Source organism: Phocoena sinus, chromosome 2 (assembly GCF_008692025.1).
Source record: "Phocoena sinus isolate mPhoSin1 chromosome 2, mPhoSin1.pri, whole genome shotgun sequence".
In the NCBI taxonomy this organism is placed as follows: Eukaryota; Metazoa; Chordata; class Mammalia; order Artiodactyla; family Phocoenidae; genus Phocoena; species Phocoena sinus.
The window spans coordinates 27,939,869-27,966,774 of record NC_045764.1 but is presented as its reverse complement, the minus strand read 5'-3'; the positions used below and the strand labels follow the sequence as shown (position 1 = coordinate 27,966,774).

Below are 26,906 nucleotides of genomic sequence, written 5' to 3'. Positions count from 1 at the left end.
AAGTGGAAATGGGGCCTCCCTGGGGGAACCCGCACTGTTACCAGATGGCCGAGCACAAGTGTCTGTGTTTCCCCAAGGGTCATGAAGTTTGAATCATGTTGCCAGAGCCAGAGCATCAAAATGTGAACCTCTATTGAGTTGGCCTCCTATAACAGAGGCAAGGCTGGGGGCTGAGGAGAAACTAGAAGACCTGAACCAGAGTTGATCCACCTGTTGCGAACTGTTCAGGGAGACGGCTTCCATGGTCCTCCAGAAGTCATCGTGACGTGGACGGCATGCAGCTTTGCACGCCTTCCACGTGGACACACCTCCAGTGACGAGATCTGTAGCAGCTTGGTAAGTAAGAGACCATTGTCCCTCTCCACGTCCTTCTCCATGACACAACAGAGCAGGAAGACGAGACAGGGAAGAAAGCAGGAAGGAAAGAGCATGCCATTTGTTAAGTGAGTAGATCTACTTAGATTGGAATAGTATCAAGTAAATTAAAAATGATTTTATATGCTAAAATGAAAAGAATTCTTAAAAAAAGAATAGAACATTTTGAAAGAGAAAAGGGTGCAAGTGAAAAGAACAAAGCAGAGTTTCTAGAAAAGAACTTGATGAGCTTAAACATCCATGGAGTGTAAGCGTTCAGAGCAGAAATAGAAAGCAAGGTTTCAAGCAGAAAGGAATTGAATATAGAGAGTGGAACATTTACCAATAGGCTGGACTGGAGGCTAAGATGTGGGAGGATCACCAGGGTGGATGGATTCCAAGTCCCCTCCACCTTCCTGAGATGCAGGGTCAGGAATATTATGTTCACTCCACCACAGTTCTTGGTGGTGACACTGCTGCTACAACCACCATAACTTCTCCGCTCTACAAAGCTGACCTGAGAAGTCTAATTCACCCCAGAAATAACATGACTTCCTGTACCTCCAAACTTCCTTTCTAGTCCCAACAAAAGCATCTGGGCTCCACATCACTTCCAGTTGCTAATTCTCACATCACAATTTCACAAGAGTGCAACTAAAATCTAGATGTCTGACTGCAAAAGAATGTGGGTGATACAGTATTTAACTCTCCACCACTTTGGTGGAGAAAACTCCACATTTTATTTTATGTTCTATTAACTCAAACCAAAATGTAAAAGTATATATATGGTATAAATATAACTTAGAAAGGGATTTGTAGTATATTCATAATTGTTAATTATATTTAGGGCTTTTTAAAGCATTTTTTCTTGTTATTCTTTTTTCCAAACACAATAAAATGATCAAGAGGAAAATTTCTATTAAAAAATCATGTTTTTATTCTTTAGTTCAATTCTACTGCTAAAATACATGAAAAGGCAATATGATTAAGGAAGTTTAAAAGCCTCATAATGAGTTCTGATTTTATATTGGAAATTATTCTAATAAAGAAGATAAGAAGAAATCTCAAGTCACCAATGAGAGTGAATGCCCCATATAACTACAGAGCACAGATTTTAGAAGAATAAGTCAAAAAAATTGGAGAAGAAGATTATGAAATCAAGGGCAATGTCAAAGAATGGTGCAACCCTGTGAGATATGTCAGGGAGACTAATGAATTATATCAAATTAAAGCTTAGAAAGGGCTGATGCTTGCAAAAAGCATTGATAACAGCAAAGGTGTGATTACAAAATGAAACCAGAGCTTTATCAGCTACATTAAAAAGAAAAAAAGGAAAGTGAGTCCATTTCTTGGGGCAAATAAAATGTAAGTGGATGCAACGCATTGATTGGTTTAATGGAATATGATACAATTTTTTTTTTACTCTTTTCTACGAGCAATAATTATTCAATTACCCAAACAATAATCTGGCAATTACAATATAACCTGGATTTGAGTCCTTACTCAAAGCTGTTCTAAGCTTTATATTATATGGATAAAGTTGGTTAACTTCTGAACCTCAGATTTTTATCCCATAATTTGTTGTTGTTGTTGTTGTGTAAACCTAACTATTCCATGAGGTTGTTGTTAAAATAATTAGATCTAAAAGTTCCTGATAAAATGAAGAGTGTACATTTATTAGCACTATCTCTCCTGTTTTTATCTTTGTCAAGAATAATTTTTTTTAAAATTCTGCACAGTGGATGTTATATTACTAAAAGAGAACAAGATCCCAACTTAGATGAGGAGATAGAGGGAGAAGAATTGATTTAAGTTAGTTCAAATTTTATATATTTATCAGATTATTCCTGTGACATTAAAAAATTATAGATGTCATCAGAAAACTAATTATAATAATAAATTAAAAGTCAGGTAGAAAAGGGAAAACACAAAAGTATGAATTTTGATTTTCAAAGTGCAGGAATTAAAGGATCTACCACATCCAAGTAAAAAAACTTGAAAATGATCTCAGAACAATTTTGGTACTTTTTAATAAAAGGCATGAGAAAGAAAGCAATAACTAATCATTACTGGATCATTGGAACATAACTGCAAATTTATAGGCAATTGGAGAAAATGGTTGGTGATATTTAAGCGCATTATAAACTGGTAGAACAAAATTATACAAAAATTTTTGATGAGTTCAACATTTTAAAATTGAGTGTAGGAACACTGCAAGATAATGTCTTTGTTCTGACTTCTCTGAATTTATATCAATCTCAATAAAATTATGGAAATTGGCTTTACCAAATAGGGAGTTATTAAAAAATGTGGTAGATAATATCCTGAGGACCATTATTATTTTAATAGTTTTAAATTATCTGATTAAATCTAAAATGGTAATAATTAATGTGGAGAGAGATTTATAATTATTTTTCCATAACTAAAATTGTTATCATTTAAATTGAAGGCAAAATAACAAAAATATTTTGATGATCCAGAGCTTCGCTGAGAAAATTATTAAAGGATGAGATTCCACAAGAAAAAATGTATGAACTGCAAAAAGCAAAGATAAGGACAAAAAGTCTAGCTTTTATATCAATATAAAAGTAATTATGGGGCTTCCCTGCTGGCGCAGTGGTTGGGAATCCACCTGCCGATGCAGGGGACACGGGTTCGTGCCCCGGTCCAGGAGGATCCCGCATGCTGCGGAGAAGCTGGGCCCGTGAGCCATGGCCACTGAGCCTGCGCGTCCGGAGCCTGTGCTCCACAATGGGAGACGCCACAACAGTGAGAGGCCCGCGTACTGCAAAAAAAAAAAAAAAAAAAAGTAATTATGTGTTATTTGAAAAGTCATTCTAGAAAAATAATTAGTTTTGTCAATATTGCCTCATGAAAACTTAAAACGTTTAAGTGGATCAAGTGTAGTAGACATTTGTTAATTCTGGACTATCAAACATGTATCCCTGATTTCCAAAATAAAAAGATAAAAAGGGTAAAAAATAAATACATAAATAAAAAGAGTTAAAAAAAAAGATCTGAATAAATGGAGATTTATCCCACCTTCAATGAAGATTTGATTTTGAAAAGTAACAATCTTCAAATTTTTGATTTCAAATAATTCTCTCAACTCCCAATCAAAACTTTTTAAAAAGTGCCTGACAAGCTGCTTCTAAAATTTACATAGAAAAATAAATGTGTGTAGACATATAATACAATATCAAAAAACTCACAAATAGCTTGGACTGGCTTTAGCAGTTATCATAGAACATTGTAATAACAAAGAAAAAACCATGTAAAGGCTAGAGCTGTTGTATGACTTTGGAACAAATAAATAGGTCATCATATCTATTTAAGATGCAGAATCATGTACTCTGAGAAATCAGCACATTATAGAAACAGCACCTCTAGTCAGTAAAAAATTTTTAAAAATGGTATTGATTCAGTTGGTTATCCACTGAGAACTATAGGTTCTTTGCCTCTTGCAAAGCACACACTCTCACACACACTCTTACACACACACACACTTACACACACATACACACACACACACCCCTCACTCTCCAGATAAATACCAAAGGTAAAACTCAAAGTTTTAAAATTAGCAGAAAATATAGAAGAATGTTCATGATTTTTTATGGGGAAGTTATTCTTAAATGACACAAAATAAAAACATATATCGATCTACACACACACATATACATATATATAAAATTTGGTAGACTTAACTAAATTAAAAGTTGAAAAATATATCACAATTAAAGTTAAATACAAATGAACTACGTGCAACTAACATGATAATCTGCATACTACAAGATAATGAGTTCTTGCTAGCCAACTTGAAAAGACAAACCACCACATAGAAAATGGATCTATAATTAATCTATTAATTAACAAATGTGCTGACTTGCAAATGTAAGTTTTTACAATGAATAACATACCGCAAACAGTAGAATGATAAAAACATACAACTTTAAAATATCAAATTTAGGCTTCGTATGGAGAAGTGGTCATTTTTTATATATTGCTGAGGGTTCTAAATGGGTTCAGCAATGTTGACAGATGATCTGTAGGGTCTGGTCTGCCAGGTGTCACGGCACATGAAAGAGAAAATGAAATTGAAACATCGGAATATTAGTGCAAACTCAACTAAAAGTCAGTGAGTGAAAAATACCTATTCGATAGATATACTTCAAATTTGTGAACTATCATCCAATATCTATTTCAGAGGGATTTTTTTTCGACATTTATCCTAAGAACCACTTGGTAATATTCTCAAAAGACATTTACACAGACATCCTGTTTCGGAAATCATGAAACAATGAGGAAAACTTAAAAGATTCATCCCAAAGAAAGTGAGTAAAGAGAAAACGATAGAGTAATACTATATCATACTCAGCAAGTAAGACATAAAGGGTATATTTACGCGTACTCATATCTAGCGATAAATTAAACATTCTTGAGGGATAAAAAGCAAATGTCGAACTTCCACTTTCCCGTAGGGCAAGTACGGAGCTTGGAAATCATTACTCCTCTCCTCACAAGAAAAAAGCTGAAGAAGCTAAAAGTTGACAACTCTTTTTAGATCTATCAGAGAATCGAGGTCACAGGGAAGACAAAATGGGAGAGACAGGAGAATTCTAGGCATTCCAGACCTCTCAAATGATGGGTGATTCCTTTGCTTATCTGATTTTGAAATGTTTCCACCCTGCTAACTGTTATTGAATGCTTCCTCCGTGCCAAGCACTGTGCAAAGCTTTCCCCTGCCCCTTTTTGCCCTCTGTCGACATATTTCCACCTAGGGAAATGCTTATGGAGATTTATTCATTGTCAAATAGTAAGTACAACAGTGTCAGGGGGACAGCTGCTACCATCTGTCTCCCAGTCAAACAGCCATCTCCTCATTCCATATAACATTTGTTGCTGTCCCCATTATTGTGGCTTTTCAAAAACAAATTCTGACAAGTAAATTACTGATACATTACTAACACAATTATGAATGAATGTATTAATATTTATAGAGAAGTGGAAAAACTCCAAGAAAAGATGACTGTGACATAAGTTCTTTTTTGGGGGGAGGAGGGGGTCAGTGTAGAAATAATTTTATCTCTGTGAACCAATGAGGATTAAGTCAAGAAATGCTTTGCCTTCTCTTCTTGTTATGGGATAGATTTCTAATATCTCCATTGCTCTCCTTCTTCCATAATTCATCCAGAGGGTTCTTATTTTTTAAGCATGAAAGGAGTGTGGGCTTTGTAGTCAGACACACCACTGTTGGAATCCCAGATGAACCACTTAGTAGCTACAAGACAAGGCAGTCATCTAACCCACTTTAGGTTGCAGGACCCTCATTTCTCAGACGGGTTAAATGGAACGTGAGTCAGGTGATCATTTTGAGGAGACATTCGTAATACTTAGCTCATAATATTTGCTCTGTCAGTATCCGCTTTTACAAGTTATAATTGTATTATTAGTATTTCTACATCCAATTATGGATTTGGGGACTTGCTTACAGATATTCAGTAAACCCCTTTGTTAACTTACAACCCAGAATCCTCCCATTTAAAGGAAAAAAAGCTCTTATTTTACATACTTTCATTCTAATTATCTTGACATCATTCATCTTGATGGGGAATTGCTTCATGAGTCTATTTCATAAAAGTTTATAAGTGATGATAAAGTCCTAACTGTGCGTTATCCTACAGTTTTCTCTAAAATTGATTTGACATTATATATTTAAAATGATGCATTCCTTAAAGTCTGGGAACCCACCCAAATTAAGAAATTAAGGTCATTTATCAGAACATAAAGTCCAGTATCCTTTCACCTGTGATGGAATCATGGTTGATAAACCTGCTAGGAGAAGAGTTAGAAATTTCAGCATTGAAGAGAATTACTTCATTATATACTTTTGATGTTATTTGTCAAGTTGCCTCAGCCAACCTGTGAAACACACATAAATACAGATCTGATGGGGTAGTAAAAATACACTTTTATCCTACAAAGACTGACATAAAAGAATAAAATAAATCCCCAAGATATACTGTCAGAAATGTGCAACTCAGAAAAATACAGCAATTTCTTCATAAAGTATATCCGCCTCAACTTGCCTAAAGTTTCTAGACAAAAATCCCATTAAAATTGACCAGAACAAAATAATATTTTAAATCACAAAATAGCATGATAGTATGATTTTAAATGAAAGCTCTCATTGCAACTTTGAAAGAAAGGGAACAGTTTTTTACTGACTTTTTTTTTTAAGACACCAATTTAAATCAAATGGTGTTCTATCGAATTCCACGGGGATATCAGGGAAGAGCCTGAGTAATGAGGTGCTTTAGGTACTAGTAAACTGTATCTCTAAAGCTACATTTTCTTAATACCATACATAAGCTTTTCTTAAGTGAAAAATAGTACAGACACCCAAAACAGACCAAGAATACTGTTGCAAGAGACTTCTCTGGTGGTCCAGTGTTTAAGAGACTCTGTGCTTCCAATTCAGGGGGTGCAGGTTCGATCCCTAGTCAGGGAACTAAAATCCCACATGCTGCGCCATGCCAAAAGATAAAATAAAAATAATAATAATAAAAAAGAATACTGTTGCATACATTAAACAAATATTTTCTTGAAATGCAGCTCCATCCTCTATCATTTTTTACCCTGATATCGATGGCTGATTTGAGGTCTAAACTCTTAAGTCAGTTGATTCAAGACCAAATTGGGGTGTAATCACAAAAGCCAGGAAGCTTTATATCCAGACAGTATTAGCAAAGGTGGCTAAGTGTGACCCAGAAAAGCGTGTCAGTGATTACAACGGAAGTCATGAGTAAGAACTTGAAATGAGCCAAAGCAAAATTTTTCTCAAACCCACAGAACAATTCTGAGTGCAGTGATATGGTAAGATTAGTAACTAAGAACAAATAATACTAGTAAAATAGCCATACTGAGTAGGTTTCATATCCATTGTCCATTTAGATTTTAGAGTAACCTCGGTTGTGTTTGATTGACGCAATTAAAAATTTAAAGAAAATAAATTTAACTTGAAATTATCTTACTTTCTGTAAAATATAACAATTATTCTATAAAAGACATACATTTGTGATGAATTGGAATTCTAGAGGTTCTTCATGTTGTGGCAAAAAATTTAAAGGTATGAAAACATTATGGGTGTGTGTGTGTGTGTGTGTGTATGTGTGTGTGTGTGCTCTTTTTGGAGAACGCTGCTTACAGCACAGAGATTTTCACTATTAAAATCTTCAACGTGAGATTCATCAGGACCAGTCCAAGAAACATCATGTGAGGCCTTGAGATCATTAAAATGGTTTCCAAATAACACAGCTAAAATCCATGTCATTCCACTTTCTAATAGAAAGAATCCCAAACTAACAGAAAATATCCATATGAATGAATAAGCCATAAAGGAAACTGAACATTGTAAATGAGGTTTATCTGAAGAACGTCAAGTTCTCAGCCTCTGTCAAAAGAGTATCAGGACGACAGAAGAAACAAGTTTAACTCCCACCTAAAGCAAGCGTCTGTTCTCTAGCACCAGGAGCACCTTCTGTTTCACTGTTTTCCTTGGTAGAAACCTCACTCTGTGCCATGAGGGGCATCTCACCTCAACTCAAGAGCAGTTGCCCATGTTGTCCCAGACATAGTCATTCAGCTCTGGATGTGGCATCCTGAGAGAATGCAGCAGAGACAAAGCTTCAGTGAAGAGCTTCACAGCTGATGGGTGGGGGGAACTCCACTGCGAAGAATCACACCGACTTTCTAGAACTGCCAATACGTGTAGGTCATCGGCTGGGTACTGTTTTGGGGACAGAAGAAGTAAAGATGACCCAGACCTGACATCTGCTTCCTAAGTAGCCCCCAGTCCTTGAGTGCAGAACCTGAGAATCACCTCTTCTCAGACCCTCAAAGCCCACCACCCACCAGCATCACTAATATTCCTCAAATCATTCCTTATTTCTGTTCTCACCTGGACTAATGCAACATCCCTCCAGCTTCCAGACTTTCTTGCCCCGGTTATTCCTCAGTGCAAACACACTCATTTCCACGGAGGCATCTTATTCCTCCGAACCCAGTGCCCAGTATTTCCCTTTGATTGGAAGCCCTTATACTGCCAATGCTCCTTCCCTTCTTTACCTACCAAACTTCCACTCACTCCTGAATATTCAGCCTAAAGCCACCTTCTACGTGAAGCTGTACCTGACCAGCTATGTCCACTCAATGATCACGGGGTGCGATAACAGAGCTCATGTAACAGCTGCTGCAGGTGTGGGGGGAGGAAAATCTCCCATCATGTAAACCTTTTGGCAAGGAGTGACCTGGAAACAATCAATCCTAGTCTCCCTGAGATGTGGGGCAGCAGGAGACACAGTTCCTTGGCCCCGGGGGAGCTCAGAAAATGTTTGATGTTGGACAAATGACAGTCTCGTGGGCAGACGTGAAACTGAAATGTCACCAGAACTGCATGGGCAATCTTCGCATCTAAACTTGTTTACGTTACTATTATTCTGACCTGTGTATCCTGACCGGCCATGAGGATCTTCTGTATCTCTGCCGTTTCCACCTTAACTCATGTGTGTCTAACTGAAAATGGGTATTCTTATTCGTTCAACTCATTTCTTTAAGAAAAGCAGTTTTCAAGCATATTTTCCATAATTGCAAGCACTGGATCCCACATCCCATGACCAGCTCTCACTACCAAGGGATGCAGAAGTAAAAGGTGATGAAGACATTCTTAAAACCCAATCACTGGGAATGCTTAAATACCGGTAAAAATATTAACTAAAAGCCTGCCGTAATTGATACACGTTTAGAACAGTATTCCCCCTGAACTTATCTCAAAATTACAGTCTGCATTTCTTTAACACAGTGGGAGATCACACAAAATAATTGGTCCTGCTACATTATCAAAATACCATGCTAAAGATAAACCTCCAGTCAAAAAGGTAATTAAGACCTAGATCTAAGTATATTCAATTACCTCTCAACACTGCTTTTGTAATTCTGGGAATTCTGCCCTATGAATGAGCTCCAGTTCAGCTTGGATTTTCTCTAACACATTGATATAGGATAGGGGGATGTAGCCATTAGTGGGCACACTCTCAGTTTCTCCCAAACCCTTCAGCGTTCACCACTGCAGCCAGAGCTGCATGGCTCATGGCAGACGAGGAATGATGAGACTCATGCCCACAGAGAGACAGGCAGATTTATAAAAGCAACCACTTCTGTCTGCTCAGCTGATGATGGTGTTAGCTGGAAAACAATTACAGTGTCTACATCTTTAATGTGCAAAACTAATGACAAGGAAAGACAGCAGACAGTTGGGAATTGTGTTTGCAAGAAGGGACAGCCAGATTGTTCTGTGATTCTTAAATCATAACAGGATCGATGAGGGATGAACCTCGAAGGGTTGTCATGATGAAGCTTAAAGTCAGGAAATTTAAATCTCATTTTTATTTATGCCTCTGCTGTTCATACTTTCAAAGCTATAACCATCAAACAGAGAGAATAATAACTACTGCTCTTTAAAGAGCAAAGGGAAAAACAAGATTTGAAGATTGCTCCAAATACTTCTTAAATCTAAATTTCAACCATTATGTTAGGTTAAGAAAAGAGACAACAGAAATTCCCTTAAAAAATGCAAACAGGGCTTCCCTGGTGGTGCAGTGGTTGAGAGTCCGCCTGCCAATGCAGGGGACACGAGTTCGTGCCCCGGTCTCGGAGGATCCCACATGCCACGGAGCGGCTGGGCCTGTGAGCCATGGCCGCTGAGCCTGCGTGTCTGGAGCCTGTGCTCCGCAATGGGAGAGGCCACAACAGTGAGAGGCCCGCATACCAAAAAAAAAAAAAAAAAAATGCAAACATTTTCCTGAGAGAGTTATCAGATACACATTTTCTCATCATTGATAAACAATGAGGACTCGAGATTAGTTAATTTTAAAACACATAATGGAATGACACAAAGATTAGAAGTAATCTTCCTTTTATAACTGGGTTTTTTCTGCTTATAAAGTTAATTCATATTTCCTGTAGGAAATCTGTAAAGTACAGAAAATGCAAGCAGAAACATTACTATTTTTCAGCTTTCTGCTAGTCTTTTTTGTTGTGTATATACAACCATAAGTTTTTAATAAAATTGCACTCAGATTCCACTCCAGTTTTGATCTCTGTCTTAGTACTTACATTGATACTGGGCATTTTTCCACATCATTGTTTATATTTCAATACAACAGGGACTCCCTGGAGGCGTTTCAGCTTCCTGCAAAGATGGAAGACGGTGCGTCAAGAAGAGTCTGAGGATCTCGGATCACAGTCACTACAAGGCAAAAACGTGTTTGGGGGTTTTTAGATAAATAATGTATTTTTAGTCATTACCTCCATTCTGAAGACCTACTGCTGAACTGTTCTCCCCCAAACTAAAATTTTCCGGAATCCATTCCCAAGTTCTTGCGGCTGAGAACAGGTGCTCAGTGGAGGAAGGAGATTAAAACAGTGCTGTATTCTGTATTCTCAATTTTGGTTCCATCCTTTGTTTGCTAACAGTCTAACTCCTTTCTTCACACCAACTGCCAGTGACCCTACGGGCTCTGACTTTCCAGCAAAGCTCCTTGTTCGTCCAAAAAAGCTCACCTGTCAGGTTTAAGGAAACTCTGGCTCCCTTAATAAATGACCAGGCTCAGAGCTTCCAAGTAGGGAAGCGCCGATGGAGGGAACAACTCCACCAGGGAAGAAGCCAGGACCTCGTGGCCTCACCGTCGGTGATAAGGTCCCCTCCCACCACTTTTGTGGATTTCACCCCATCACCTCCCACCCTCCACGCTGGCCTCAGACACAGCCACTGTCCTTTGCCGGGGGGCCTAAGCAGGACAGGGACACAGATGCCCCCAAAGACAAGGCTTTCCTGGGAGCCTGGGCATAGAGAAGGGACTAACGGCAAAGCCCCTGACAAGTGACCAACAGCTAGGCCCGCCCTCCCTATCCCGCGGGCCAGACCCTCCCTGGCTGAATCCCCCATGAGGACCCCCTGCCTTGGCAGGATCCACCTTTCCCCCCACCTCCCAGAGAGTCACTGGACAAAACTGAAGTCCTTTGAGCCCAGTGGGAAGAATGGTGCAGGATGACAAGAAGGTCACCCTCGTCGTGGCAGAGGGCCACCTCACCCTCTGGTTCTGTACCCGACCATCTCCTTCTTCCCAGAATAAATGTCTCTGGGGCACCTGTCCTCAGGGGAGAACTTAGATCTGATCTTCTTCAGCGTGTCTTCTCCCGATGACCTCTATAAGGAAACCACATCAGAATAAAATAGTGCAGAACATGCACCAGGTACCAAGCTCTCTGTGAACCAGAGGGAAGTCTTCCAGAAGCCAAGAGACGAAGGCCTTGGGTCAGTATGGAGGGGGGCAGTGAGATGGAAGGAAGGAACTTATGGGGGCGGCAGGCATGGCACATACACCTGGAGACAATGGAAACTCATACCAGCACCGCTCCCGCTGTTCCCTAAGCCTGCACGTCTGGAACACAAGGCAGCCCACGGCTGGGGTGTTTGTAGGGGAAGATCCTGAACTGGCTGAAATCAGGTTTCTGTGTTCTGGAAAAATAGATCCCTGAGCCTCTGTTCTTATATGTGCAACTCAAGACTGCATTGTGAGTTGAGTGGACTCTCTCTCTCTCTCTCTCTGTCTCTCCTATCCTTTTTTTTTCATCAGTTCCTGGAGTAAATCTCTCTGAGCTGCAACAAAAGCTATTAGAGATGAAAGCAGTATGTGGGGGAAAACTGAAAATCCTATAAAGTGCTTGGTCTTAAACTTAACCATCCTTTTTGCAATGAGAATGGAAGAGGTGGAAATGCCTTAAACTGCACGTTTCTATACAGTGCTGATATTACTGTAGCCCCATAAAAGAAGCTGATGGCTCAGTGATAAAGAAGACCAGGGTTTCAGAAGTTTTCCACTGTCTGTAGCGTTTAGTGGCAGCAATCTCTCCACCACACAAGAAGCACACAATCAACACCAGGTGATATTCCACTCCAAGGGTCACTCTGGGAATTAGCAAAGGAACTGAATGAAAGTAAAATGCAAAAGCCTAACTGAGGGAAATAATTAAGACCAAAATGTTGAAAAGAATCCCAGAACCAGTGGATCTTTATGTATTGGTCCGCCTTGATGTTCAATGAATTTTTCATTTATCTGTTCTTTCAATACCTACTTTGAATAAACCTAAATATCAAGCACTGTTAAAGACTCTGTAGCAAAGCATACAAAAATTCTGTCTATGACCTATTTTTGTATGGCCTGGAGACCAAGAATTGTTCTTACATTTTTAACAATTTTTATTTTATATTGGTGTATAGTTGATTAACATTGTTGTGTTAGTTTCAGGTGTACAGCAAAGTGATTCAGTTATATGTATACAAGTATATGTACGGACACAAGTATCTATTCTTTTTCAAATTCTTTTCCCATTTAGGCTATTACAGAGTATTGATCAAAGTTCTCTGTGCTATACAGTAGGTCCTTGTTGGTTATCTATTTTAAATATAGTAGTGTGTACATGTCAATCCCAAACTCCCAAAGGTTGTATCAATTAAAAGAAAGGAAGAAAACAAAAGAGGAAGGAAGGAGAAAAGAATAAGCAACAGAAATACTATGTGACTCATAAAGCCTAAAATAGTTACTGTCTGATATTTTAAAAAAACATGTGTGGACCTCTCTTTTAGAGGTAGGATACAGAAAATAAAAAAATAATGAGTAAGTAAATTATACACCATATTAAAATTTAGAAACACTGTGAGAAAAAAAGTCACACAAGTGTAGTCCACAGTATTGCCATGGGTGCAGTGAGTGGAGGGGTGGATGCTGGCTACAGGCAGTGTGAGGACCACTGACACCTAAAGATAGACCAGAAACCCTGAGAAGGACCCGCCAGCATCGGGACTCAACAGTACGCACAAGGGGAGGGCGAGCCCACAGAGGAATGGTGACTGTGTGTGGTGATGAAATTGCAAAAGGAAAACCCAACCCTGATCAGTACCGGCTGGACTGACACCACCCTTGCCAGACAGAAAACGAGGTTCAGCCCTCCTGATTCTTAGGTGCAAACAGTATTGTCCACAGTTTCTACTGCTCTTCCATACATGTTGTCTACAATTCAATCAAATATTAAGGGACTTTCTCAAAAACAGACTATGGGAATAAAAAAAAAAAAAAAAAAGCTAATTGTTAAGAGAAAAACCCACCAACAGAACCAGATATAGAAATGGTCCAGTTGTTAGAATGATTAGATAAGGACTATAATAGCTATGTTAAATTGTTAGTAGATCCACTGGAAAAGGTGAATGCATGACTGGATGGGGATTGTCAATGGAGAGACAGAAATTATACAAAACAAAATTAATCATTGGAATAAAAAAATCCCATCATTTCAGAAATGATAAATTTCCTTGACAGATTAAAATCAGGACTCATTTTAAAGCCATCCATATAGGGTCAACTGATTTTCAACAGTAGTATAAGGCAATTCTGTGGAAAGAAGATAGACTTTTCAACAAATGTGGCTAGAAAAATTGGACATTCCTGTGCAAAAGAGACAACCTTCAATACATGCCTTGTGTTTTAGGCTTGTGTTTATGAAAAGCCAACAGCTAACATCATATGTAATAGTAAATGACTGTGTGCTTTCCCCCAACATTGAGAAAAAGGCAAAAATGCTTGCTCTCACCACTTATTTTCAGCACTGTACCGGGTATTTTAGTCAATATAATAAGGCAAGAAAAATAAATAATGGGCATATAAATTTGAAAAAATAAACTTATTTTTATTTGTAGACACCATGGACATCTAGATTAAAAAAATCCCAAAGATTTTGTAAAATAAGTTACAGGAACTAATATATGAGTTTACTGTGGTTACTGAATGTAAGGTCAATATAAAAACTGTATTCCTACATACTAGCAAGGGATAATTGGAAATGGAAACATCCATCATTTAATGGAAAATAACAGCCAAAAACTATTTCTACATTACCTATGTTAGAGGCTGGGATTTTACATAAATCTTCTTCTTCAATCTTCAAAGTAAGTTGTTTGTAAAATTTAGCCCCATGATTTTTAAGTTTAAAAGTTCTTCCAATATGTCACTCATTCTTCATGAACAGCAATTGGAAAGGAATTCAGAATAATCACAAAAGGAACTGATTTGGGGATCTACAGCTCAGATTGCTCTGAGTTACAGTAACACTAACTATATTTTTTAATATACGTCGATCTATTTGCATAACTTCCAGGTAAAAGATCATATCACATAAACAACAAGGTCCTACTATATAGCACAGGGAACTATATTCAATATCTTGTGACAAACCATAATGGCAAAGAATATGATAAAGTATATATATATATATATATATATATATATATATTTACAATGTTGTGTTAATTTCTGCTGTACAGCAAAGTGATTCAGATATATATGTGTATATGTATATCTGAATCACTTTGCTGTACAGAAGAAATTAACACAACATTGTAAATCAACTATATGTCAATAAAATAAAATAAAAAATCCTTTCACAGCCTCAGTGGTGCCATCTCCAGGGAGACGTGGTTCATGCAGTCAGAATCAGGACTTTCCTATAAAACCATTGTTGTCATGGGGATAAGGGCTTCCTCCTTAGCATATGCAATTGAGAGTTTTGTATTTATATAAATAATCCTCTCTCATGGGTCAGCGGTCTGGAAGGAACCAGGTGAGAAAATTGGTGAGGAGACGAGGAGTTGTTTGGGGGTGGCACATGAAGTGGAGGTGGGCAAAAGTGGTGCAGAACTTTGTGATTCGGAGCCAGCTCTCTAAAGTAAGGCTTCCCTTGGGGGCCAGGCAGCCTCTTTCCTCAGCCACCGCACTGCTGGCACAAGGCACCGGGCTTTCTGAACAGTGACCATGGTGGGAAGGATGGAAGCTATGCAGGGCATCCCTCTCGCCAAGGCTCATCCAGCTACTACACCTGCTGAGAAACCCACCTGTCCTCAAGGGTCCAGCAGACCCTGAGTCCTCAGTCTGACATTACCTCTCGAGGAAGCTGAACAGCCCCTGGGGCCCATCCTGGATAGGGCAGTGATTTTCTTTATGGGAACTGAATATGACTGCAGGTACAAGTCTTGTCCCAGCACCAGTACCCAAGAATGCCTGATTAACCCACGTGGGTCTTTCTCAGCGTTGCCTCAGACAAAGGAGGTGGCAACAATGTACAACGTACATCTATCTGGTCATGGTATCAACTTTGGGTCCTCATACACGTCACATCAACTCTAAACAGCTTGAGACACTTTTAAGCAGAATGCAGGATTCACAATAAATTAATTGCTGAAATATAGTGTCGTGTTCCCAAGCTAGAATAAAGGGATCCCAGAACAAAGGATGTAAGCACAACTGACCTCTCACAGTCACTTTCAGAGGCTCAGACTCACACTGACATGTCGTCCCCTTTCCTGCATAGTCTTCTCTGGAGACGAGGGTCCCTGCTCCACCCTCACGCGAGCTCTCTCAGGAGTGCAGGGAAGGCACCTCCTGGGGGCGGCTTGTGTATCAGAGACCCAGGCTCTAATCATGGCACAGACTCTTCTGGGAGGGCGTTCTGTATGCATGTAAGGCTTCATGGGGAATAGACTCACTTTTGCCCAGAAAAGTTACCTTTAAATGCGCCTCGATATTGACTATTTTCTTGTAGCCTCACTATCTTTCTCATCAGACCACCAGTCAATTATTCACCCTCAGCCCAAGTCCTTGTCTCAGTGTTACTTTCAGAGGAGCCCAAATGTTCTGTCTACTGGCTTGGAAAAAATAAAAATGATATAGTCACATTTTTGTCAGTACCGTTAATCTGACTACTATATATCCCGATATTTCATATTTTAACCAGACAGGTTCATTCTCATCTCCATTTCTTACCCACCTCCCAGTGGATAGCTCTCCTGGAAATATTGTCAAGTGCTTGATAATATACTGTTGAGATGACACATTTACTATTAGGGTGGAAGAAGACAGAAGAAGCCATGCTCTTTAAACATCCGAGAGAGGGAAAAGTAATAGATGTCTGAAAGTGATAAAATTATATATATACACGAAGTCAGCTACAACACTACTGAAACATGGACCACAGTTCTAATATTTCTGCAAAAGTAGAGAAAGTTGTCTTTCCACTAAACTGAAAGGTAAAAATCAAGAAATGCTGAAAACAATTTGTATGATCCAGCTGGTAATGCCGCTTTCTCTGGGATAATATGGGAAAAACCTTCCTTCCCATTTCTCAGAATCAGCCCACAGCCTCCTCCTCAACAGGCTCAGTTGGCTGTACCTGGGTAGGACCCTGATGATGGACTCAGTTACAGCCTGACAGCTGAAGTATCCATTACCTCAGCTAAGGAAGGGCATTTTCACACACAAGGTGAGGGTGGTTCCAGCTGAGTAAATTAGGCTTTAATTGGAATGGTATGACGCTGTTGCTTAAATATCCCTTCCCGTCAAAAAGAAAGGCACCTGGGGCTTCCCTGGTGGCGCAGTGGTTGAGAGTCCGCCTACCGATGCAGGGGACACGGGTTCGTGCCCCGGTCCGGGAGGATCCCACATGCCGCGGAGCGGCTGGGCCCGTGAGCCACGGCTGCTGAGCCTGCGCGTCCGGAGCCCGTGCTCTGCAACGGGAGAAGCCACAACAGTGAGAGGCCTGCGTACCGCAAAAAAAGATAAAACAAATTACCATACTAGAGATAGATGTGCTGGGTGGTGAGACAAGGGGGTGAATTGTGATAGAGCACCAACTCCTAAAAATCAGTGGCTGAGCAGCTGTCCTGGACTGAATTGGGTTCTCCTTACTTCCCACTTATCTCAGACCCAGAATTAGAGTCAAAAAAGCTTCTGCTGCCTCCATAACATTCAGAGGTTATTATTCTAGAAGGTAGTAGGATTTGGTGAAGCCACCTGCTTCCTGCAACTTGGAATTACCACTGATTATTTGGAAGATAATCATTGTACAGTAAGGAAATTCATCTAGTTATTTACACAATGGGATTGCCATTTAGATAGGCCTGGAGGGGATGGCAGATTAGACAGAAGAAGCCCTAGGTAAGACCTCATGACAAAACCAAGAGGGAAGGACAGAGGTGACATATTTCTCTGAGATACACCAAAGAAAAAATGAACAAATGGTAGAACATATGTAACATTCAAGGTGGTGTACTAACAATTTGAGTTGTGAGGACGCTATCCATATTATATAGGAATTTAAAATAGCTTCAAGTAAAATATGCATCATGCTAGAAAGAATACCTACCGTATACATGTAAAACAGTGTTCATTGTGTGTAGCTTGATTTTAAAAGTCATAGTAACCTGTATACACCAAAAGCAATTCTTTATGTATGAAAACAGAGGGTCTGTATTGTATAAAAAAGTATTAAAAGTAGTTGATTTCATTTGTTGGTTAAAAAAAAAGAATGGCTGCATGAGAGATAATTTTCTACAATTTAACAGTGAAACTAAACATAACCAGTGACTACTATTCACCCTTCCATTCTTTCAGAGCTCGATTTGTGATATAATTTTCACACCTTTTCATTAACCTGCTATCACTAAATAAGACCCATGTACCTGTACAGAGATGAATTAAAATCCTACTGCTGAATATGTCAAGTGAATATGACCTGAACAGATGGAGTTAGTAATCTAAATTTTAAGAAAAAATATAAACATTTTAGAAGATGAACATACAAGGAACAATTTTAAATGACAATTATCAAGCCTGCCATCCATCATGATATTTAGTTGTTACTATTTAAAATACGTCTTCAATAAATTGGAGCTAATTTTTTCATTAGTTGAACACTTATAGAAAAAAAATCTACATCTGAACATCATTCTCTTGGTGAAATGGCAATTTCTGTAAAAGCTTTTATTTATTATTTTCTGGAAGAAAATGACTGCAACACTAAAAAACATAACATTTGTTTAAAAAATAGACCATGTGCTAAATTAAATTTTACCATGACTTTTTTTTTTGATAGTTTATTCCTTTTTATTGCAGAACAATATTCCATTGTATGGTTATATCAGTTTTTTGTCCATTCACTTAGTTTTTTTTTAATTGGAGTATAATTGCTTTACAATGGTGTATTAGTTTTAGTTTCTGCTGTATAAGAAAGTGAATCAGCTATACGTATACATATATCCCCACATCCCCTCCCTCTTAGATCTCCCTCCCACCCACAATGACTTTTAATTGTAAGGTTTAAGTGGATCACCACAGTAGACAGGAGGAATAGTAATAACAGGACTTGGGCTTAATTATCTTACAACCTAATTAGTAAAGATAACCTGATTCACTTATTTTCTGTCACACAGAGGTGCCTCAAGTAGTTGGGGAAAATTGTCTCCATCTTTCTCCTTTCTATACAGTAATTTCATTTTTACATGCTTGCCTTTTGGGTTACACTGATGAATCCTTTTGGAGAAATGTGTAAAATTCTTTGGAAAACCACAAATCTCTTTCAATCCCTTTGATTGTTTATAAACAAGAATAAACCAGGCTAAAGAAAATAAAGTGTTGTGCTCGGGTCTTAACTGAGTTGAAGGCAGAGTCAGGACAGGCCCCCCAATCCCAATGCAGAGGGCTCCCCAATACCCAGGCACCTTGATGCTTCTCTGTGTATCTCCATGCATCACTCACTGCATCACCCAAAGAGCACAGGCTAAAATCAACTATTTCCTTATTGTTGTTTCTGGATAATTAAGATGACTAAGAGAGCAGTGAATAGGTTGTATTGACAGTGTTTCGTTTTTCTCTCATTAACTTTATGGTGCTGAAAAATAAAATAATACAGAAGAAATGATATGAAACAACAGGAGTGCCTCTATCTTCTCACGCTCATTTCTGCCTCCCTGGGGCAAAAGACTTAAATTATTTCCAATTTAATTCTTCTGGAAGGTTCCTCAATAGTCAATAATGAACGTATACTGCTACTTTCAACATATCACTTTATAGCAATATTTATAGATATCCTGCTGTAAAATATAAGGATTGAAAATCAGTTACACCACACTTTTAGCCTTTTTCTCTCAGTTTGAGTTGGTTGATATTTTAGATTTTTTTTCTTTTTTCTTTTTTTTTTTTTTTTGCTAATCACCTCATTTTCTGCCAGCTACAATTTTGCTTCTGTATTGTCAAATATAATATTTACATTCGTTTCCATGTTTACTTTTATATCTCCTATATTTTATACATTATTCCTAACAGATAAAAACTTTTCAAATATATGATATTACCGTAATTATGTAAATATTGTTTAGTGCAGGTTAACTTCTGTTCTACAGCCATCATTTCTTTGTCAATGAACCCTTTGTCAAAAATGCTATAAACTCCGGGGGGAAATGTTTCCAGCATCTTAAAATCCACCATTTATTCAAAACCATGCCCGTTTTAATTTGATGCTGATTTGGACTAGGTTTTTCTTGTAGCTTCTTTCTCCTTAATGTGGTAATGGCAAGGTGTCTATACCATTTGTTGTACCTGGAAGAGGAATCATGTTTAATTCAGTATTTCACTGATATTATTCCTCTTGTTTCATCAATCAACTCCATTCAACTGCTTGGAGAACTTCTTCTTAGACCCACTGACAATCATCAGTTCATTACATTTCAGGTGTACAGCTATCATCCAGGATCTGGTTTCCCGGTAATTCCTACTAATTTTTTCATCCTTTTGTTTGCTAAGAGAACACTAAATAATTTCCTCTGAAGTGATTCGTGAAGGTAAAGTCTTATTCCACAGACGTCCTCAAATATCTCATCCAACAAGGGCTTGGCTTGATACTGACTTCTCGGTTCATTTTCCCTCAGAACTTTTGATGGAAAGCACAGATGCCAGTTAACACTTACGTCTGGGAGGTCTCTTACCATAGTTCCAAAACTGAAATTGCTGGAAATCATCTTCCTTTCCAAGGTCCCCCCGGAAGTCTCTGGGTTTCCACAGGTGTGTTATCCACATGCCCATAAGCAAACTATCTTGCCAACAAAGTAGTATCCTAAGGTTGGCTGCTCTCCTCTCTGACCCCCCTTCACGCGCTTCCCAAACCCAGCGAGGGTACCTGCTCCCGCCCTGGTGCCCACCCGTCAAGATTACCGAAGGCTCCGCCCCTCACGGAATCAAATCCCTCAACTGCCCACGACCGCTATGATCACTGGGGCTCTTGAAGCCTGAGACCTCATCCACCTTCCACTCAAGTTCAGAGAGTCCCGCCCTTCCACCTGATTCTTGTTCTGAGCAAGATAGGTTACAGGGCACCGCTGTTCTGCTTTCTCTTCCACATCGTAGATACATTCTGCCTCTAGGAAGGATCCAGTATTAGTCAAGAGACTGGGGTGGGAGAATCAATCTGATGGAAGACACAGGGCAGAACCCAAGCTCCCCATCCTCTCAGAAGACCGTGATCTGTAAACCAGACCATGGTGCCCTCTTTCTTCTTGCCTTATGAAGACCTTTTTCCTAGAAGAGGCTTCAGTTATTCATGCAGGTAAATTCCCTGTGGCACACCTATACATGTGCCATTGTTACAGGGACCCCACAGCAAAGAGCTGGTGCATTTGCTTGCAGGCTGGAAAATCAAGGGTTAATGTACACATGGGTGATACTTTTTAATGGAATGAATGGTGAATATTGAATATTGATTGTTTCCTTTAATAAAGCCCCCAAACTTTGGCATTATTAAATTTGAAGTATGGCATATATTGAGAAGAAAAATATGTTTAGAGGGTTTAGTGTTATTAAATATATATAATCTTGCTTAATAAGAACAAACACATGTCTAAAGGATAAGAAATGTATCCTGAGAAGCAAATATTATTTCAAGGCTTCAAAATATAATTTCCAGAGAAGGCAGAGGGTAATCAGTACCAGCTTTATTTTTATGATTTACCAAAACAAATTCCCATGAAATTCAAAAGAGAAAAATAACAGTTATCGAATAGCCTAGCCAGCTAGAATAACAAAGGGGAATGATAACTACAGCAGCAACAATAAAACAATATGTCAGCCACTCTTTGTTGTCCGCCTTCCATCCCTCAGATGCTGCAGCCCACCTCCCCGTACACAAGGGATGACGCCATACTCCTCACTAGCACTCATAGGAGCAGCATGGGTGTAGGACCCATGTGAAATTTAACATTTCTAGAAGGTAGTATCAATAAGTACACAAATGGCTGATGCTGTGTGGCTGCTGAATTATCCAACACTGAAATCCATCTCTTGGGCTTTTACTGTGTAAAACAATAAACTTCTTACTTTTGAAGCAATTTTGAATGGATGTTTTCTTTTTTTCTTTTTTTTTGTTTAAAGTGTGAGAGTGAATGTTATTTTTTTTAATTAATTTTAAATTCTTTTTTTTCTTTGTTTAAACCCCACATTTGTTTATTTACTTATTTTTTTGGCTGTGTTGGGTCTTCGTTTCTGTGCGAGGGCTTTCTCTAGTTGTGGCAAGCGGGGGCCACTCTTCATCGCGGTGTGCGGGCCTCTCACTGTCGCGGCCTCTCTTGTTGCGGAGCACAGGCTCCAGACGCGCAGGCTCAGTAGTTATGGCTCACGGGCCTAGTTGCTCCGTGGCATGGGGGATCTTCCCAGACCAGGGCTCGAACCCATGTTCCCTCATTAGCAGGAAGATTCTCAACCTCTGCGCCACCAGGGAAGCCCCTGAATGGATGTTTTCTTGCATGAAGCTCACAGTGGTCTCAGAAATGCCGTGAGTAATGAATAATACTAGGTAGAGAAGTAGGATCTTCTTTGCAGAGTTAAAGTTTTATGAAGCCTTGGCATTTTAAAAATATGCATCTCGATACTCTGGAAATACATTGAGATGAAATTAAAAACCAATCACCTCCTTGCTGTGTCCAAGCTCCATTCTCCAAGAGAGGTGTCCACATGTTAGCAGCATGAAAAATGTGAGTATTTGGGGTTTACTGTTTCTGAGTATGAGATGTAGGGAATCCAGAAACTTTCTGAAAAGAAAGGCAAGTTTTAGCAGAAGGGAGTAAAAGGTTTCTATACCTTTTCTGAAAAAAGGATGAGTAAAATCGTGTGTGAGGTAGTAAACTTTAACAGAGATTATACTGAACCATGTGGAGAAAACATTCATCAGAAAGGCAGTCAAGGTAACTGGTTTCATCTCCAAAATCTAAGGAAGGGTTTTTGTTGTTTTGTTCACTGCACTATAAGATGGCCAGTATCTAAACAGTAAATATCATATAACAGGTGTTCAATAAATATTTGGTGAATGAATGTATGAATACTTAGTGCTAACAATGGAGGTTGTATAGAAAAAAAGCAGAAGAAAAGTATCAATAACTATGGGAAATAAGTTACAATCAACTGTAAAACAGTAAGCATAATCAATTATTCTAAACATTTAGCTTTACATATTTTTACCACTTAAAAAGTGGTATAAACACATAGGGGCCAACTATTTTTCCTTTATTTTCTTTTCTTTGAAATGTAAAAACGAGTGAATCAAAAAGTGCTTAACAGAATGGAAAGAATTCCTCTTAATATACCTTAAATTAATATAAATGTGATTTTTTGCGAACAAAGAAATAATGTATCTGAAAGAATTTCATTTTATGTCTCTAAAATTATCAGTACCAGCTGTACTTGGCTCCTTTTCCTGCACAATCCTGAGTGAGCCTTTGTCAACTTCTACCGAGGGCAAAATGTGTTGATATTTCATGAAAGGAATGTGTTCCATTGAAGGGCAGGAAATGAGTTAGAAGAAACTAATCTTTTGGATATACATAGAATATTTTGTGTGTTAAGAAATAATTACTTAGTAAGAGAAAAGGATCCAGAAAGTTTATTAGCTTTAAGCACAGTTGGTGAGTGGTATTTTTATTGGTGATGAAAAGTTAATACTGTCACTCAGAAATGTTACAAAGAAAGAGGGAGGGAGGGAAGGAAGAAAGGAAAGAAGGGTGGAAGGAAGGGAATAGGTAATTACCATTACCTAAATGGCTTTATAAAACCAATGTAGAGTTTTCAAAAATATCTTAAATAAATCTCTTGCCCTTTGGGTTAGAAACATAATCTCTTGAAAGTAATAAAGGCTTACATTCCTAATTAAACTCTAAATTCCCATTGGTACCTATTCCAGTGTCTCTCCATACACTAGGAGAATAGTTGGGTTTTGAATTGCATTGGCAGGGACCATGATTGTAACAACTTTATGAAATTAACCTTGATGAAGAATCTGAGATATTTCAGAGGCTACACGATAACTATGGAGGATAATTTATTTGAGAGGATTTACATTTTCTGAGGGGAAGAAAAAGACTTAGCAGTTTCTTAAATGTAAAGAAAATATTTTAAATACATTTTATTCTTAGCATTTTCAAAAATTTCAATAGAGGAAAAAGTTTATGGATATATCCAGATGGTTATCCAGGATGAATATCACTTTTATAGCTTTGCATTTGATTCTTTACTAAATTTTTAAAGTAACCTGTCTCATAGTTCCTGGAATATATAGTTTCAATATACTATACCCTATGGCATATGTTTTACCTAACTGAGCTGTTTGTTTGAATCTCTGTAGTAGAACCATGTAAGAATATCTCTGGCAGACCCTAAACCACAGAAAAATACAGTATGTGAATTAAGAAAATTGAATTCAAATTAAATTTGAAAGCAAAGGCTCCACAATACCTACAAAATTTAGGTTTTTCATTATTTGAAGCACAATGCTCACTGCCTCCATCACATCCAAGGTCACCAGTTCTTCTAGCTCAGATTCCATGAGTCCTGGTGCAGCCGGCAGTCCTTTCCAATCATACCTACCTGACTTTGACTAAATGGGGCATGAATAGACTAGGCAATTAAGTTAACAGTGTTCATTATAACAACTCCAAGATAATGACTGTCTCTGTAAGTGTAGAAAAGCTCACTTTTAACAGTGTTGTTTTGTTTTGTTTTAGAATAACGTCTTTAAAATGCTAGAGAGCAGCAAGTGCATGCCAAGTGGGGGAGGAAGATAGCACAGGGAAGCACCTTGGCTTGTCACCAGATTGTGCAGAACCTGTACATCAAAGACATCTGGGATGAACTTCTCCCCAAGGTTCAGTGTAAAGTCAACATCTCTCTAAGAGCTTTCTCATCCTCAAGATATTACAGTGACTTGTTACTTAACCAAGGAAATCAGTAGAGACACTGAAAAACTTTAGGCTAGAAGGCAAGTCATCAGAATTCAAGTCACGCTTTTATCTGAAGGCAGTGTCTTTTCTTAAGTATCGTCAGTTTTGGTCCAAGCCCATCATCTCTGAAAATGGGATTAGTGACTTGATTTCCCCACCTTTCTCAGAGCTGCCTATGAGAGGGTCCTTGGATTGCATCCTGAATGCTGACACTTTCTCCTCCCAGATAAAATTTGCAGTAGCCAATCTGATCCCTGGCCTAGCTATTTTGTGGACTGGAAAAAAATCTAATACAAATTAATGGAAAGATTTAATGTTGGCAGATGGCTCCTGAGTACTTGGAGCTGTTCTGATACCTGTTTCACAGAAGTAGTCTACTCTGCCATTATTCTGAGCCATTGTAAGTCGATAACCAGCCGCAGAAACAGAACAAGGCATTACAAAAAGGCTGCTGCTTCTGTTTCATTAGTCTCTCACTTCAGGCAAAATGAAGGCAGTAAATGATAAGTTAATTGTGTCTTTGCTGCTACCTTCCCTGGGGTACATTATGTCATCATTAATACTGATAGATTAAGATAGGCATTTTATGGTGGTTGCCAACTATAAAGCAGTGATGTGCTCTTATTCTTATCAACTGCAAAAATGAATTATGCTCAATTCCCTGAATTTGATATTTCTTTGAGGTCTCTCCGTAACTGGAAATAGTCATCTTGCCCTCTGAAGGACAGACTTACTCATATCAAAGCTTCCATGAGATTTCACTGAACACCAAGGAGCCTTAGTATTTACTTGGATTAAAGGACTAAGAGGAAGTCCCACTTCCAGAATGGTGGCACCAGGAGCTCTGTGGATCCATTCCCTGTGGGACAACCATAACTGGTGGAAATTATTTTTTAAAAAACATTTTCTTTAATTGAAGTGTCTGGAAATTATCCTAAGGGCATACAGAAAATGAGGAAACATTTACTCAGGAAAATCTCCTGAAGCTCAGTAAGAACAGCAAGAGCCGATTGCTCTCCACAGAACTCCACTCTCAGGAGGGGGAGGGGCAAGCAGATGGGCTCCCTCTCTGCTCAAACCCCAATCAAAGGATGTGGGATCCCACCAGGAGGGGCAGGTCACCAGCATTTCTCTTCCCCTCAAACTGAGTTTCAAAAGCTGTATTCCTGGCGAAGATGGGTGAGACTCTGGAGGTTCCCTTCCCCCACCCAAGCCCCACACATAGACTGGAAGCTCTACCCCAGGAATGGCAGGCCAAGAACACCAGGGTGAGGATAGCCCTTGCCCCAGAACACTGGCAGGACTGAGGTTCCTTGCAGAGAGACATACCAAACAGAACAAGAGTCCATCAACTCCACCCAGTGTCCAAAGCCGTGGCCCACACGGGGAGAGGCAGTCTGTGAGCTCAGAAAGCTCTGAGGCTCCCCCCAAAGGAACTGACTTTACTTGAGTGGAAGTATGGGGACGTTCAAGCCTAAGGGCAGTCTTGAGAACACTGGAGACTTTGGTGGTAAGTGAGGGAGGAAAGGCTTACAGCTCAATGAGAGGAATAAGACAAACCACATGCAAGTTAGTTTACCAGTGAGATCTGGTAAAAACAGGAGAGACCTAGTGAAAAGACTGGCTTCAAAAAGTACCCCTGCCTGAGAGTGGCATGAATAACATGGCAAATTAAGAAGTCTCAACTCTGGTTACCCCATGGAAACAAGACAATAACAAACAGAGACAGGCTACTCTATGCTAAGGAAATGGCATAATCATGACATCAGGCATGACACGAAACGTTAAATCTGTCTGTTCCAGTAACAGTACAGGCTCAAGCAACACACACTGATGTACATAAACAAAAGAGTTGCATACTTTGAAGAATTACAGTGCCAGGTAACCTACTATATCTTTTTCACATCAACCTCGACATTCGCAACATGAAGGAAAATTATGATGGGCTGGCATTAATGGTATTGATACTAAAGAGTAAATATATTGTAAATATATATATTCAAAAATATATTCACATGTTAATTTAAATGTATATATTTTTAAGTAAATATATAAAGTAAGTATTTGTGCCTACAAATTTCTGCAATAGTACACCCTGTCAAAGAAAGCCATTTCTTCAAGTTTGAAGTATTTCAAAACAAATTCTTTGATTATAGTTGATTAAAAGTTACACTGACTTTCAATTTATCTGCAGACTTTTAAAATATCAGGGATTCGTAAAATAGTGTTAATGAAAAATATTCTTGTGAAAAGAATACATTTCTTCTGAAATTTTAAGGATCAGACTGACCAAAACTTAGGGGGGGTTTAATCCTTGAGAAATGACTTGTAATCATTCATATTTTTGCAA

General features: G+C 38.7%; 1 long non-coding RNA gene across 1 annotated transcript; it reads right to left on the bottom strand.

The window, feature by feature from the left end:
• Positions 1–3,959: 3,959 nt before the first annotated feature.
• On the bottom strand, positions 3,960–11,109 carry LOC116749297. The gene is made up of 3 exons (XR_004348560.1): positions 10,528–11,109; positions 7,952–8,143; positions 3,960–4,414 (listed from the first exon to the last, which is right to left on the bottom strand). It is a non-coding gene; the product is annotated as an uncharacterized LOC116749297 (long non-coding RNA).
• Between the last annotated feature and the right edge of the window lie 15,797 nt (positions 11,110–26,906).